Source organism: Epinephelus moara, chromosome 12 (genome assembly GCF_006386435.1).
Source record: "Epinephelus moara isolate mb chromosome 12, YSFRI_EMoa_1.0, whole genome shotgun sequence".
NCBI lineage: Eukaryota > Metazoa > Chordata > Actinopteri > Perciformes > Serranidae > Epinephelus > Epinephelus moara.
The window spans coordinates 10686908-10703735 of NC_065517.1; the positions used below are offsets into that span (position 1 = coordinate 10686908).

The window sequence follows — 16828 nt, forward strand, 5'->3', positions numbered from 1 at the left end:
GCCTTTACATGGATTTAGAACAACCTTGCAGACGGTGGGGTAGTTCAGTAGTGATAATGTATTCTGCTGCCTGTGGTTTTTCTCAAACATTGTCATGGAGTTCATGGTAAAGATATGACATGCTAGCACGCCAATTATATCCAGAATGTTTCATCCCCATTCCCGTGAGCCCTGACGGATGCGATGTGATTGACGGGTCAGCACTGCCAGTGGGCTGCGAGCCCTCACTGAGTCGCTGACTGACAGACACTGCTGAGGAGTGGATTAAAATGGACAATTATCCTCACAGCACATTAGGCCTCCTGTACTCTATCTACACTGGTTGTCTGCATCTGCACTGCATGAGAGAGGGATTTGCCAGGTGATTAAAGCATTATAGAGGAAGCAAATATGAGTGTTTTTCCTTCAGATCAAGAGTTAACACTTGTGTGTGTACACACACAAGTGTTAACTCTTCATGGGAAGACAGAATTAACAGCTGAGCTCAGCAGCCACCCTGAACAACACTAAGATAGGGAAACTCCCAAATGACTGACAGCGGAAGAGGGTGATGTCAATACAGTGTATTACTGTCTATGCATTTTTACATTGTAGTACTATTGACTAACATGCATGGTACCTTTTATGGAACATCAAATAAATCAAGGTACTTCACCAAACTGATACAAAAACAATAAAAAGCCACAAAAACGCTGCCAAAGGAATCACTTCATACCCATTATGAATAGGAAGATTTATTACAGTGACCAATAACTTTCAATACACATACATATGGCATGTGATTACTGTTTTAACACAGATTTGAAAAAAAAAAATAGACCTTCCCCCAAGGCCAAATACCCTACCTCACAATGTGAAAGAAAGAGATTTGTGTATGTGCTCTGAGATTCCAATCCACTCCGAGATGAAATGTGTTCTTCCTTGGCACATACTACACCCTTGCATCAAGTTTCATGGAAATGACAAAGTAGTTTTTCCCGTACTCAGACAAACTGAACCCAGAACATATCCTTCTTAGCAGAGGTAACAATCTCAGAAGAGAACATCACTTTTTGTTTGAACTTGCAACTCATACACAAATGCAACCTGTGACAAGACGAAGGGATCACAAGTAGACATGGTTTGCATAAAGAGGTTATATCTCACCGTCCCTACACTATTGTCACTGCACCTTAAAACAATAAGGAGAACTTTGGACAGACAATCCTGAAGTTATACCATTTCCACCAGAATCAGGATGTGTATGTGGGGATTTTAAACATGGGAAAAAACAGTAAAAGTAGGTGACAAATTGCTTTCCCATTGCCAGTAGAGCAGATGTAGATGGACAACAGCACAGTCATTTGAACCAGGAGTGAATGCTAATTGTTACCTTTCCTGATAAATATACAAAAGTCAAATTTTAGTGGGTTTTTTATCCAGTAGGAAAGGGGCTTTATAACTACTATAACTGCTAAAATGGAACCCTGATCTGATTTAGCTTGTAGCTACATACATTTTTAGAATTGCAATCTGCTTTTAGTCCATCACTGGAGATGTCTGTCTTGCAAAAGATGTAGGGGATTATGGGCCATGGAGCGGTTTAAGCAATACTAAAATGGAAAATGAGACTTTGTGTTGTCATTTTTTCAAATGCTTAACACAGGAAATACCTTGAAAAAAAAAATCAAATTCTCTTTGTGCTTTAATGTTTCCCTTAATAAAAATAAGGATTTTAAAAAATCTTCTATTTGCAGAATTACCACCTAAGATCCTTATTTCTGGTGAAAGATAAGTCTTTTGCAGCTTAACCAAACTTATCTCATTACAAATGATCATACATCACAGGGAATCTGTGAAATGATAACAATGATATCAGATTCTGGACAACTGTAGGATATGCATTCTCCATCCATTCAAAATAGACATAGTAGGAATAGTGACAGAGCATCCTGAACATAAAGCCCCTGTGACGGTGAAGGCCCGGGTCTGGCGTACCAGCGTGACGCCACTGCCAGAATGAGCAATCATCTCCTTTGTCAGCATCTCACAGCTGCATCAGCAATGCAGAGAAATGAATGACGCTGCACAGTCAAACAGAGAGCGGAGCGTAACACCGAGGGCAGACAGGCAGCGGAGTTCAGGAGACACTGCAGTGGAAATGGGCCATAATAGAACCTCTTGGCGAGGACTCTGACACATAGTAACTATCTGAGAGGAGATAAAAGCTCAGAAGCCAGAGCTCTACATATAAGCAGCCACTCTTCCACTGTGCTCTGCGTGGAAATCAGAAACAGCATAAGTCCACATTGAAATTCATAGAAACCATAAAACATAATAGCTTCTTTGCAATGCAGATCTCCTAACAGCATCATCCACACGCACCACAGGGAGGCTTTGTTGGGGCAGAATACAGCCTTTGTCACTCACACATGACATTAGACACAGCTGGAAAACTCACAGCAAGTTAATTATGTATGAAAACTCTCGGGGCCATTACCATACGTACAGAAAGCACTTTTGTTTCCCCCTCAAAATACAAACACTTGTCATCCGTCTGCCTGCCACCATGGTAAACATATCATTAATAAATAATAAAGCATAGCAAGATGTATTGTCCGCCTCGCGCGTCGTTTCAGCCCGGAGAACGACACCCACATGATTGCTACTTGTGTCTGGCAGGCGGCCTTAAGATGCTGAAATGTTCACCGGAGAGCCTCCGTGCTTTTTAAAATACAGGCTACACACATCAACACTGAGCCATTCCATCACCACATCCCAAATATCACATTTTACCGAGCACTTATCCTTTCACCAGATATATAGAGATCAGAAGGCCATTCAAAAATTAAAGGGACAGTTCACCCCTAAATCTAAAACACATATTTTCCCTGTAGTGCTATTTATCAATCTAGATTGTTTTGGTGTGAGTCGCCGAGTGTCAGAGATATCGGCCATAGAGATTTTTGCCTTCTCTCAAATATAATGGAACTAGATGGCACTCAGCTTGTGGTGCTCAAAGTGCCAAATAAATACATTTAAAAAACTCAACAGCAATGTCTCTTTCCAGAAATCATGACCTGGTTACTCAAGATAATCCACAGACCTTGTTGTGAGCAGTTTCATGTGTGCAGTTTCACGCAGGAACTATTTTCTTTCTGCTGAACTACACTTGACAACCGAATCACTGCACAGAAGGACGTGTGCATCTACTGCTAGCTCACTTAGCACTACTGAGCTAGCTAATGCTACAGCTCAGCTGTGGAGGTCAGCATTTACGTTTACATCTCGCGCTGTAAAAGCACGAGCCTTGCATCCATGAGTAGATACATGAAAGATATTTTATGATTAAACTATATGATTTATGTATTTGATACTCAATTTCCATAAGTTTTCTTGTAACAGAGATTTTTTGCATTTACCATAACAAGGGCTGGGTATCAAACCTTAATAGTTTTTTTTGGCAGTGACTGAAATATGTCTGTAATTTCACCAGATAGCCTAGTTCCTGATTAAATTAAAAGAAATTGCCAATTTTAGACTGCTGTTTGAGCAAATTTTTCATACATTCCCTTAAGTTGGACAACGTTTAATATTTGAGAACTTTGTCTTCTTTTTATAACTGAAAAACCACTTTGTAGTAAAACATGTTTATATGTCTTTCAGTAAGGTATAAAAATGATTTATGTTTTTTTGTATCAGTATCAACACTTGAAGAAATAGATCGGATCTAAAATCAAAACATTTCAAATGATACCCTGCCCTAAAACCTACTCTCTTCATCAACGTAAGTGCAGGAACAGAAAGCAACACCAGCAGTGAGAGACACCAAATACTGTCATGTGCTTTGCAATATTCTTCAAACACAAAAAAGCCATTGAGGGGGAGCTTTGCTTTTCACACATTATCAGTCATACATCTGAAAACCTGCAAGCTGTGGCTACACTGCATGCTGTTCTACTGAAGCTACTATCGGTGGGGTACATCTGCCTCCATGAATATTACTGTTGAAAGCCGATGTAAAGTAAGTCTCGAAAAAACATATGACTTATAGACTTTAAGGAGCTCACACCAAAAGTTCATGTTTACCACTGATGTTTTTCCATTGTCAAATTCCACCACTCCATTGCCAGTTCAGTATATCAGCATGAACAACCTATACATTACAACATACACACCTGCATTTCCACACATTACTATTAGCCATTTTCCAAAGCATGCTAGTGCATTTTCCTCTTCTATAAAGACAACAGCTATCTTTAAGGAATTTGGTTTGTCGCAACCAAACCCGGTCATTTTTAACAAACCTGAGACATGTCAAGCAGTGTTTGTAGCACCAAAAGCAGGTATTTTTTTAATAATAGTTTGGGACATGCCCAGCGATGTTCTTAACGACCAAACCAGATATATTAAGCCTAAACATAATGTTTTTCTAACCCTACTAGGTTATTTTTGTGTTCTTTTGTGCCATTGTCACAACATGACATTGAAAATTAAAACTTAAAGAAATGCTAGGTTTCAACATATCTGCTAAATATTAATTCAATCACTTCCGTAACCACTTATCCTTTTGGGCGTCGCAGGGCGGGTGGAGCCTATCCCAGCTGACACTGGGTAAGAGGCAGGGTACACCCCGGACAGGTCACCAGACTATCACAGGGCTGACACATAAGCCCTTTTTAAACAGGAATTGTGCAAATTTGCAGGAAAGCCCAATCAGTCTTCTTTCAGCATTGGCAGTATAAAAACAAAATCGGGGAGTGCAGCAAAATGCCGCCTGCCTACTTTTGTTCATACAGAATGCGCCTTTTTCGGGGCAATGGGGGGCGTGAGCAAGTAACAAAACGTGTAGCTCAGCGTGTGATGTAAACAGCCTTGCTCCGAGGGAAGCCATGGCTGGTCAGTCCTTCGGCGATTCTCTCGTAAGTTGGCCTATCCCTCACCGTTCCTGTCATCTGACGGTTAATGGCCTCTACGTTTGCAAGGACAAGGAGGGTGCGCAATTCCTTGTCTCCCCAGTTGCTCATCTTTACAGTGTCTTTAAGGTTTGCGTTTCCCTCTTGCTACTAGCTGCTCATTCCTGCTATCAGCTGTTTCCTGTTTATCCACCGCCAGTGGGTCGCACGTGCAGCAACAGCTCCACCCCCAAGTCATCAACAGCCCCTCCTGTGGCGGAAGGGCGCCTCGTTCTTTTTAAACCAAAAAGGTTCCGCCAATATGTCTACCCTACGAGGTGGAAAATTAGACACCTCGGATCAACTCGCCAATCCGTTTCTGTGTGTCTAAGCGCTCCCAGCTTGCCTGCGAAACATTTGCCAAAAATCTGGCAGTGTAAAAGGGGCTATAGAGACAGACAACTATTCACGCTCACATTAACACTTATGGCCAATTTAGTGTCACCAGTAGGGCTGTGACAATAACCGCATCACCGCAATACTGCGGTCACATGATGCCTACCACGGTGAAGAGGTCATCACCGCACAAAAAAAAAAAAAAGCTGATTCATCATGGCGGCGGATCTGGTTCCCAAGCCAAATGTTAAAAGAATACTCCGACGATTTGGGAGTTATGCCCTTTTGCTATCATTTTCATATTGAGACAACATGATCGATATCTTTTTTGTGTCTGTACGTCCAGTGGCTGGGTCTCAGCGGTTGGCATTGGGGTCAGTACGTCCGGCGCTGTGATCCGCGGAGGGATACACCGGTGAGCAGGCACAGGCACAGACGTAGCCTGTAAACAAAACTCAGCTGTTTATTTAGCCTAGCTATATCTCTGGACTATAGTAGCTGCAATGGACAACTTTGAACGCGATTTTGAAGAGTTTCTTGTAGTGGACACAGACCCAGAGCCATACCTGTGTACGTATCACCGCCATACCGCGGTGATACGTGACTCTGTCACCGCTGTGAGAAAAAATACATACCGTCACAGCCCTAGTCACTAATTAACCTGCATGTGTTTTTGGACTGTGGGAGGAAGCTGGAATACCCAGAGAAAACCCACACAGCTGACACGAGGTAACATGCAAACAGAAGGGCTTCCCCACCCCTGGGTTTGAAGCAGGAACCCTCTTGTTGTGAGGCGACAATGCTACATATAAAACATAAGAATGTAACCTATCTGCGCTTTGCAAAAATGCACAATGCCAACATTTATTCTGGCACCTGGGTTGCTGGTTTCAGCACTTCCAATCTGAGAATGTGCTGCTTCTCTTTGTTGAGAACACTGTAATTTAGACATCCATCGAATTTGGAGAACAATGTGAAGACATCATTGTGGGCTGGGAATTTTTCAAAAATTTCTGGTATTTCATACACTTACTCAAAAGATGGAACAGCTGTAAAATCTCAACCACAACAGCATGCTTTGTAAAAGTGTTAGCAGTGGGGCGGCTGTGGTTCAGGAAGAAGGGCGGGTTGTCCACAAGTGGGAAAATCAGTGGTTCGATCCCAGACTCCTCTAACCCTCATGTCAAAGTGTCCTTGGGCAAGATACTGATCCCCAAATTGCTCCCAAAGGCTGGGCCATCGGTTTGTGAGTGACTTTAACTGAGCAGCAGGCGGCAGGTGGCCTTGTATCGAAATCTCGGCCACCAGTGCATGAATGTGTGTGTAAATAAGTGAATGGTAGTGAATGTTACTCTGTAGTGTTAAAGCATGTTGAGTGGTCAGAAGACTAGAAAGCTATACAAGTGCAAGTCCATTAACCAACCAGCTGCAAAGTCTTGAATGCACGATGCCTTGAATCTCATGCTAGCTGCTCAGACACCCGCATCTGGAGGAAACCTGTTACAGGAACCTACCACTGCCATTCCACTGCTTGAACAGCAGAATAAACTTTCGGGTTGGGTGGTGGCTGGCAGAATTAAAAGATTTTTTGCTCGATTTATTCAGTGGTAAGGTTTTAAATATAGACCGAGTCGCTCCAGTGCACTATTGAACTCCTGAATAAAGGCTAAATGGACTTGAGAGCTAAATGGAATTGGAGAGATTAAGAAAAAAACGTGGAAGATTAAAAATGGAACATTTTGAGCAGGATATGAGAGAAAGCCACGCTTCCTGGTGCTCTCATGCCTCGCCTGTGCTCCAGATGTAAATGAGCAACTGTGATTCTCTTCAGAGGAAATGAAGCCACACTTGACGACCAGTCACTGACTTTGCACATTTCAAGCCAACGCACGCATAGGCAAACACAAAGAGGAGCTGTGGCAGGTGGAAGTGGCGGGCTGATAAGGGACTGTGCGTGATGCTATCAGCTTGACAGGATCTGTGTAACTCCTGCTCCTTGAAGCAAGACAAACAACTCCTGCTAATTGAATTCCTTTGAAGAAACACCCCTAAGACGGACATCTCCATGGGCCCCGTTTTGACAAGCTTTCATGCAAGTGTATCGCTTTCACACATCATTTCCTCCCTTGATATCCCGGCAACAATGACCCAGAGGCATATGCCCGGCTCGCAAACATTTCTACTTTTTTAATGAAGCTGATGGGTCGTGTAAAAAGCTAAAAGACGCGACAGTGAAACCTCCGGGTTTTTAATTAGCAGAGTGAAAAGAAAACTAGCAGCTGAGATATGGAGACGCTGGAGGGATTGCAGGCGTTCTGGGGTGATCATATGATCTGCATGATCATATGATCTCACACGTAAGTCTCCAAAGCCTCTGTCATAGCTTGCATTCATCCATGGTTCAACATTTACTCATGTGTAACAATAACTTCATTTGAGCCTGCGAGTACGTCACGACTCAGCCATGGTGGGGTGGGGTGGGGGGGTGGGGGGTGTACACACAGACAGAGAAAAGAGACACATTTCATCCCTCTCCACTGGAAGCGTGACACAAAGGACGACACTGTTGTGATGTCTTTCTGACCTCTGAGGTTGTGGCGTGACGCTGAGAGCACAAGAGCAGCTGACTGTACTCCCAGTCCCAAACGTATGAGCCAGGGCCATCTGACCCACCGCAAGCTCCATGTGATGTCATAAACTGCTGGATTGGACTCTCCCGCAGAGGAGAGGGCTTTATTTTCCGAACTTAACTTTAACTAATGAGATGGGGCGGGGGCGACATTTAATCATTCATGTGAAAACATTGAAATCTGCTGGGTTCAGTTTAATAAGCAGCAGATTTTTTAAATTGAAAGACTGAGCTTTCCATACAGAGAGAAAACTTGAATCTGAACATATTGTATTGTAACATGTTGGTTTTCACAGTATTCTGGTGGCAGAGTATGCATTTACATATCGTATATCCTCAACTGTACATCTAAAAAAGCCCACAACAACTGCACATATACTCTATCCATGGAGACATGCACACTATTTACCTCTGCAGCATTCTTTGCACTGCTTGTACAGCACAGTAACAACCAGTTTTCAGTACTTGCACATAAATGCTCTACTGTTGCTGTCTACCATACTTCTTTCCTGGACATAACAGCAAAAAAAAAGTTTGTCTCTAATCTTTGACAAGAAAAATCTTAATAGAATACTTCACTCTCCAGGTGTGAACATTTCTAACCCCGCTCTGTTGAATGTGGGAAGAAAACTTTGTTTTCCTCGCATGCCACTGGTAAATGAAGAATCCAAGAAGAAACTGCCTTAAACAACAACAAAACCATATCACAACATCTGTTTACAAACTCTCACACAACTCAGGCATGTTACGTTGAATTCTTAAAGTTAATTCTGTTTTTCTCACATGCCTTCACAGTGAACAAAGAATCCAAAAAGAGAGAAAATTCTTGATGAATTGAAGTCATAAGGGTCCACGTTTAACAGCAGCAAAACTATATCAAAACATCTGTTTACACAGTCCAACGCAACTCTTGCAATATAATCCAAGTCTTACTTATACAGTCGTATGCTCAGTACTTCACAGACACATACACTGATGGAGGCAGAGGTAGATCAGCAGCTCCTGTGTTCAACAAACTAAAATTACTTTTGTTAATGGAGTTTGTCTTTAAAGAGAGCATAGGTAAGTTTCACTCCCAGTTCAGTTTTAAATACTAAGGTTTTAGTGAAAATGCATGTTTGGGAAATGCTAAGCACACGACTGGATAAATGAGACTTGGATTATACTGCGATAATTGTGTGAGAATATGTTAATGGATATTCTGATATAGTTATGAGGACCCCTATGACTTCACTCATCAAGAATTGTATCCGTTTTTGGATTCTTCGTTCACTGTGGAGGCATGCAGGAACAAACAACAAACAAAGTTTTCTTTGAGAATTCAACGTAACACTAGCTGAATGATAAATATACAAATAGTCATTTGGGGGGGTGAAGTATTCCTTTAAAACAAGGTCCACTTACTAGCTTTTGCCGGAGCTTTCGGTCGCATCTTAGAATCTTAATCAACAGAGGGAGTTTACTCAGTTGACCTTAAGATAGCTCACTTGTTATTAAGTAATTAAATAATAAACTTTGAACGATTATCTGTTCTTATGTCGCTTAAATTCCAGCTCCATGACAATTGAGCCAATTCCACCATGAAGACCATATGATGTGGTTGAAAGTTCTGGGGAAAAAAAACGTATTTTGGTCGAACAGCAATATGTTTGTCTGCTGATGTTTGTTAGCGGTGTTTAGACTAGTTGTATTTTTGTATCTTACTGGACGTGTGTTGTTCTAACTGTGTTCAGGTCAGATTCCTTGTTTGACTGAAAAACTTTGCATCCACATAATTCTTAATAGTGGTAAGTTGATTATTGGTTATTTTTCTTGATTAATAAATTCATTATTTGGCCTATTGAAGAAGAACTGGTGAATGCCTACCATAATGTCCCTGTACCCAAGTGGACATACTCATATTCCTTGTCGAGTCCAACCAACAGTGTAAAACTTACTTCATGTATCATGATATTCACTTCAGTTCATAGAAGACTAAGATATCCAGCTAATGTTCACATTTTGAGTTGCCAATAAATTTGTTATTTTGGCATAAAAATTGCCACCATGATTTATCATTTTTAAAAAATGTCAACAAATTGTTTCACTCCAAACTGATTTGTCAATCAAAAGAAAATTATTTGACAGCAACAATTTTACCATTCACTAAAGAAGACTTTGAGATGTGACTGAAAGCTCAGAAAAGCCACTTAGGTGGACCTTTGACCTTGGACTGTTTTGCTCCAAATTTTGTTCCCAAAGGTTAAAAATAAACTCTCAAACAACAAGCCATTCATCATTCAAGTCATTTACTAAGCAAACGTGCCAAATATTTGCTGGTTCCTGCTTCCTAAATGTGAGGATTCACTACATTTCTCAGTTTTATATCTTTATAAATTGAACATGTGGGGGTTTGGGCTGCTTTGTCGACAAGACAACCAATTACAATGATTATTGCAGAGTTAGAGCTGAATTCAAATGTGATCTATGTCAAACCCTCTTGTATCTCTTTGAAGTCAGCAACCAAACAAAATGCTCCCAGAATGCCTGTTTCCTGTCGGGAGAGTGTGTAATTCTTAAGAAACAGAGATTAGAGGTTACATAAAGTTGCAAAATAATGAGGATTAGGGCTTCACCATGGGTGCTGCCAGCTCTCTGCGCTGGCTACAAGACAGGGATCAAGTCCAAATGTCCAAAATGGCTCCTGTCACAGAGCGCATGGTGACAGTAACCAAAGTGACTTTAGGAATGACATAGTCACTTCCCACCTGCTCTTCCCAGTAATGATATCCTCCTTTCTCAGATGGCCACACAGAGCACAATAGGATCACAATACAGTGCTACAGTACATCATAAGTAGACAGGGCAGTACACCAACCCAGCATGAATCAAAGCCACACAAAAACGGATAATGAGGGTCACACTTACTGAGTCTGAGCAAATTCCAAGAGCAGGTGTTATTGTCTGAGCCGAGATCTATAGAAATGATACATAGAAAAGTCTATAGAAATGTTTGAAAATGAAACAATCTGGGTAGAGAAAATCACACTAATGTGTCCACACTGAGGACATAACCTGTAACGAATGCTCACAAGCAGACATTGTCTCATTTTGATAGCTAACAAGCAACAATGGTTGAATCTGTGTGTGCTAAGAAACAAACAGACATTCCCTCCTTAGCATCACCCACAGAAAAGAAAAGCTCTAGTTAGGACGGACACTGACAACAGTGAACAGTGCAGTACGTACATGTCCTTCTGCCTGGAGGGTCTCTGTGCTCTCTTCTTCAACATCCAACTAAAGAAAGTGAAAGATTTTGTATCATCATCTTATAAAGGCTTGAAGAGCATTACATAGTGCTGGGGAGAGAATAAACCAAATTGGAGCAGGTGGAGAAGTGAGAAGAGCGAGACAGGTTGGGAACACTTGAGTTAAGTACAAAACCAGCAGCAAAAGGGGGCATCTGGGCAGAGCCCCAGAACTCCAGGGGTCTCATTTATGAAGAAATGCATATAGGTTCCATACTAAAAATGTAGGAATGGACAAAAGCCCAAAATGGCATGCCCCAAAAAATATTCAACAATTTCTACATTCAAGCTTCCACCTCACCATCTGCGTCGCAAGTTTCCTGTCTCCAAAACACACGTAAGCAAATTTCTCCCATCAAGTCTGTTTTTATAGATCACAACTTTTGCATGGGAAGTGGCGTGCGCCTCTTTCAGTTTTTGTGCTTACGCAGTGTTTACAAATGAGACCCCAGGAGGCCTGAGAACTCCAACCACACTTCAGTTTGGGTCAGCTAGTTAGTGCTCATTTAATTAAAATTTTGTTTGAGAACATGCACCATCAAACTACAGTATCAGCTGACCCAGGACCCAGGACAACATCTTAAAGAGTAATTTGGATATTTTCCTACTTGGACCCTATCATCCAACATTTTTGTGTCTAAATGAAACAACATCTTTTTGAAACTGGTCCATTATTAAAAAAGAATGCTGCAGTCCTCAGCGCCCAAACAGGCTGCAATAGAACAACTCAGGACAAGTTTGCACTGTCAATGTAAGTCCACTAAAATGCTTGTTTTTACCACTGACAGGCTCAGATAGTTATAAAGTGTGTGGCTATTAAGGGAAGGATCCCTACAGAGATAGACCTTTTTTTTATTGAAGAGAAAGATCCTTCTCCTTTAGGCAGACACCGCCCAAAAAGCCTCATCACCAAACCCACCAGACTCCATTTCAATAAACAGTCATTTTAGTGTGTATAGAGCCAGCATATTTTCACATAACTGGATGAATTAATTATATATTTCAAACAAACCAGAGTTGGTTATTGTTGGGACATTTTACCGCTGTGGACTTTGAATGATATATGTTTTATGATGTTAAAATGACTGTTTGCGTGAATGGAGTCTTGTGAGTTTGGCGGATTTCGGGGCTGTTTGGGGTTAAACAAGAAAGGATCTTACTCTTCAACAAAAAAGGTCTATCTCCGTAGGGATCCTTTCTATAATTTTTTTAGAAACTTCAAAAAATCTGAGCCTGTTGGCGACAAAAACAGACACTTTTAGTGGGCATACACTGATGGTGCTAACATGCCCCGAGTGGTTACAATGCAGCGTGTTGCACAATGACCAGCTGTAGTAATGTTGCTCAATACTGGATCAATTTCATAAAATGTTGTTCCCATTAGTAACTTAGACACAAAAATATGGGGAAATGGTGCCCAGGTTGGAAAATTCCAGACTTAGTCTTTAAGGGGAGTCCTGCTCTATTTCACAATCCTGACATCCTATAATGAAATAAAGGGTCGTTGTGTCCAAATCTAGTTACAAGATTATTATTCCAGTTATGTTTATACATGTTGTTTACTCCTACACTAGTTTGTGTCCACATTACCACATGGCAAACTTGAGGCCAGATAGTATTTCACATTGCATGGAGAGTTTTATGAATGAGGGTCTAATGGGGATCCTCCTGCTTGTCCTGATTATTCTAGCATAATGAAGTAATCCAGTAATGAAACCACAACCAAAAGTCCATGACATCAATAAAAAAGATTGCAGACTAAAGTTTCCCAAGTTTACACATCTACTACTGCATTAGATTTCCTGTGCTCTGCTGTCCTAACTTCCTCACCTCTGTGTGGTAACCAGCCCCATTAGGTCACTCCTTTTAACACAAAAGGATCCACGTGTCAGTCAGTGACGGGGTGAACTGTGATTAGGAACACAGTACTTTGGCAGCATTTCACCACAGTGTAAGAGGATGAGAGGCTGTTTAAAGCTGTCTGTCACATGCTAAACTCAGGGGACTTTCATCAGTGATGCCAAGCATGCTTCATCTTATTGTACAGCAGCGGGAATAAAAAGAAGCAGCCCTTAACTCATAACTGATCCAGACAAGAGTTTTTTTGTCTGCAATAAGCCACGCGTCAGACAGATGGGATACCTGCAACACAGAAGCGAATTTAACACAAACATGGATGTAAAGATTTTTTATTTGCCATCTGTAATTTTCCACTTTGGTATGATGTACGCTGACTTCCAACAGACATCAAATCATTAGGATTAGCCAAACCCAGATCTTCAGACCTTGAGAACATGATGTGCACTCGCACTTCTACAGAAAAAAAAAAATTCTGACTGCCAAGACTGCTCGGTTTCCAAGACTACTACCTCTCGACAGAGATTAACCTGGCAGCCTGAGGACAGATCCATCCTTAAAGCCTTACAACATAGCCTACTGCTTCCACATACTGCACCTGCAGCACCTGGACCCAGCAGGCCACAACATCACATGGCTGTAAAACAAGCAGCTTTGTCTTCTTGGTGCAGAAATCTTACACTTAGAGGAGTAAGCGAGCTGTCTCCTGACTGCTGGCACTGCTCAGAACCCAAGAAAATAGGGATGATAGTACTACTACAGCAAAAGAACACAGAGGAAATTACAACTCCTCACTTCATCGTATCACTTCCAGTTTTTGCAGTTTTTCCTTACGAGCCACCTAAGAGTGCCATGTCTAGCTGTCTGTCGCATATTGTAAATAGAGGCTGCTTCATTAAGAAACACCTCGTAAGGTGGAGGAATGCTGATGTAAGAAAGAAACTGCAGGGCCCCTAATGGCAGCGGCCGACAATATAATCAATTACACTAATTTTGCAGGCACAATGCGCGGAACAAATGGCTGCGGTTCAGACTTGGCCAGGTTTTATGGGCCGAGGCGATGGATGAAGGTACGCCCGTCATTGTTTTAAAGGGTGACAGAGGTGACGAGTGCAATTAACCCCAATTAACAAAGGAAAGGAGGGACAAACTTCCCTTAACATGAGGAGGAAGAGGGCGGTCATCACAGGAAGGCATTCATATCCTCAGCACAGTGCAAGATATCTGACTCCTTTAGAAGAGTACAAAGTGGATACAAGAGTCGGTTGTAAACTTCCTGTTTCGTGGCAAGACAGAGAAAGTTTACACCACGGCCACACCGCTCAACAAAAACTAAAGCTTTTAAGAACTTTTTATCTCGAAGGTCTTTAGATAACAGACTAAATGTGAAGTAGATCAGATTAAATCTCTAAGAGAAAGTGGTTTTTAACTTGTGCCAAGCCTGAATGCATTTACTGTACATGCCACTATTGATTTACAGTCAGAGCGCCACCTACTGGCAACAGAAAATGTGATTTTTCATACTTTGATGTACTTCTCCTCGCTAGTTGGTCAGAACAACCTCAAATTTGGGCAAAAAATCTCTAAGATCTTGACGATGCCTTAGAGTGAAGATTGTGACTTTTCGCTGAGTGGCTTTGCTGTGGTGGTGCAGCGTGTTTCGATGTTTCAACATGAAAAATAAACTACTGTCACTAGACTCCACACATTTGATGACAGTCACAGCCTCAAGACATCTACAGAACTCCTCCTAACAACCTGACCAGATCCACCTCGGGTTTGTGTCTAAAACCTTAAGACCTTGATGATGCTTACTTGTGAAAACTGTGAGTTTTCGTTGCCAAGGTAGCGCTGAGATTTCAGTGTTTTGACATGACACAGGAAGCCTTTTGACTTAACTCTACATAGTCCAATCAACCCAACATTTTCCATGTTAGATAACCATGTCAGTCTCCAGAAATCACATCCAAACATCTGCGAAAATACAACAGCTTGAGCAGATAGTCTTAAAGTGATACAGCACACTTCACCTGCATCACACAGTCTTGTGTAGAGGAATGCAACCTGCTCCTCATACTTAACTGAGCACTATGGTTTCCCCACTGCATGCACAGGAGCCTAAATGCATCCCAGATAAAAGAGCCCCTGTCAATCATGTGAGGTTATGTCCTTCATCTGACTCAACTAGGCATCAATTGGAGATGCTAATGATGATGATGTTGATGATGATGATGATGATGATGATGATGATGATGATGATGATGATGGGAGAAAGTGATGATGGGAGGGGGGCATGGTAAACAACCGAGCAGAGGTTGCGTCAAGATGCTTTCAGGAGCTAAACGCCTCCTGTGTGATAACAAACAGCTTATTCCTTCAGTTTTGCCATTGACCGCGGATAACCTACTTGTCTAACGGTAATTAGCTCCGTGTGCTGGTTCTTCACTCCACTCACACAGGCTAAATATGTGCCAGTGGGTATATTTCACTGAATACACACCGGGTATCGCATTCAAAACAGCAGACGCGTCACCCAGACAGCCTTTTTCTCCACATAGAGGAGGTAGAGAAAGGTTTAGCTAGCTAACAGGCTAAGCACCTTTGCGTCCAAGAAACGTCAATAATAAAAAAAATACTTGGAAAAATCAAAGTAAGTCATTCCGCTTTGGACACACAAGCGAGCTGAATGATGGGTAAAATGATAAACAGTGTGTCTCACCTGTTTAAACGCGTCTAATAATCCGCAGCTGTGTATTCCATCCCCGTTATGATGAAACGGTTTGACAGTGATAAAGACTGCGCTGCTGTGGTGGCCCTGATGTCGCCGTGCTGCTCGTCGTAGCCACTGCGTGTGATGGCGTTAGCTCTGCAGGGCCACAATGAAACTACTGCTGCCTTCACGAGCTGTCGGAAATGTCAGCGGCAGGCAGGGGCACACAATTTACACGGGCAAACAAAAGGTTGTGGGTTACGTAGAGGGTGTATCTGAGCAAACAGAACAAGTGGGGCCCGTATTGTTTTTAATAGAGCTGTTAAATGTGATGTTCGAATTACAAAGTCGGCAAAAGTCATGATAAATTATAGTTGATAACGCAACAGCCCACATTAATAATAGTCCCTGCGACACAAATTATTCTTCTTAAATATCTCCTTTTGTATGTGTTTTCAAAAATCAAACAACTGCCGCTATTACAGATGAACTTTGTTACTTTTGTTTGGTAATATGTTGCTTTTATTGCCACACTTGATTGTCCGGACAACTCAGAATCCGGAGCTTTTCAGAAGCAAATGAAGATAACATAACGGGCCCGGTCCTTTGACTGGCAGGACACCTGTCCAATCAGAAGACAGAGAGGGGTGAAGGTGGGTGGGACATGAATGGAAGTGCTAAGTGTGGATGTGTATAAACAGATTTCTTTGATTAGGATGTATAGTAAATCTGTGACAAAGTTCAGGATGATTTTATACACATATTACATCAAAATTAATAGATGCGACACTTTATTAGCTCGGCAAAATAACTTAGAGGCAAAAAACACAAAGTATGTCAAGGTCTTATTATAAATATGGTAACATAGAAGCTACCAATAATCTAGTTCCGTTGTGATATTTTGACAGTTTCATTTCTAAAAGATCTAAATGTAGGATAGTTTTTGTAACAGTTGGTAAATGAGCTGCTATATTTCTGACTAATGAAGGGATAAACAGCTGTATGAGAAGCAGTGTGTGTTTTGTTTTTTACTTGACGTTAGAGCGCCATCTCCTGTTTACATGCAAAGCTGCAC

At 41.6% G+C, this 16828-nt stretch overlaps 1 protein-coding gene across 1 annotated transcript in view; it reads right to left on the reverse strand.

The window, feature by feature from the left end:
• The window catches only part of fynb (FYN proto-oncogene, Src family tyrosine kinase b), a 103119-nt gene extending 87213 nt beyond the window's left edge, over window positions 1–15906 (reverse strand). Inside the window, exon 1 of the mRNA XM_050059005.1 lies at window positions 15763–15906. The gene's annotated coding sequence lies outside the window, so the exon portion shown is untranslated. The remainder of the gene's footprint in view (window positions 1–15762) is intronic.
• Window positions 15907–16828: the final 922 nt, after the last annotated feature.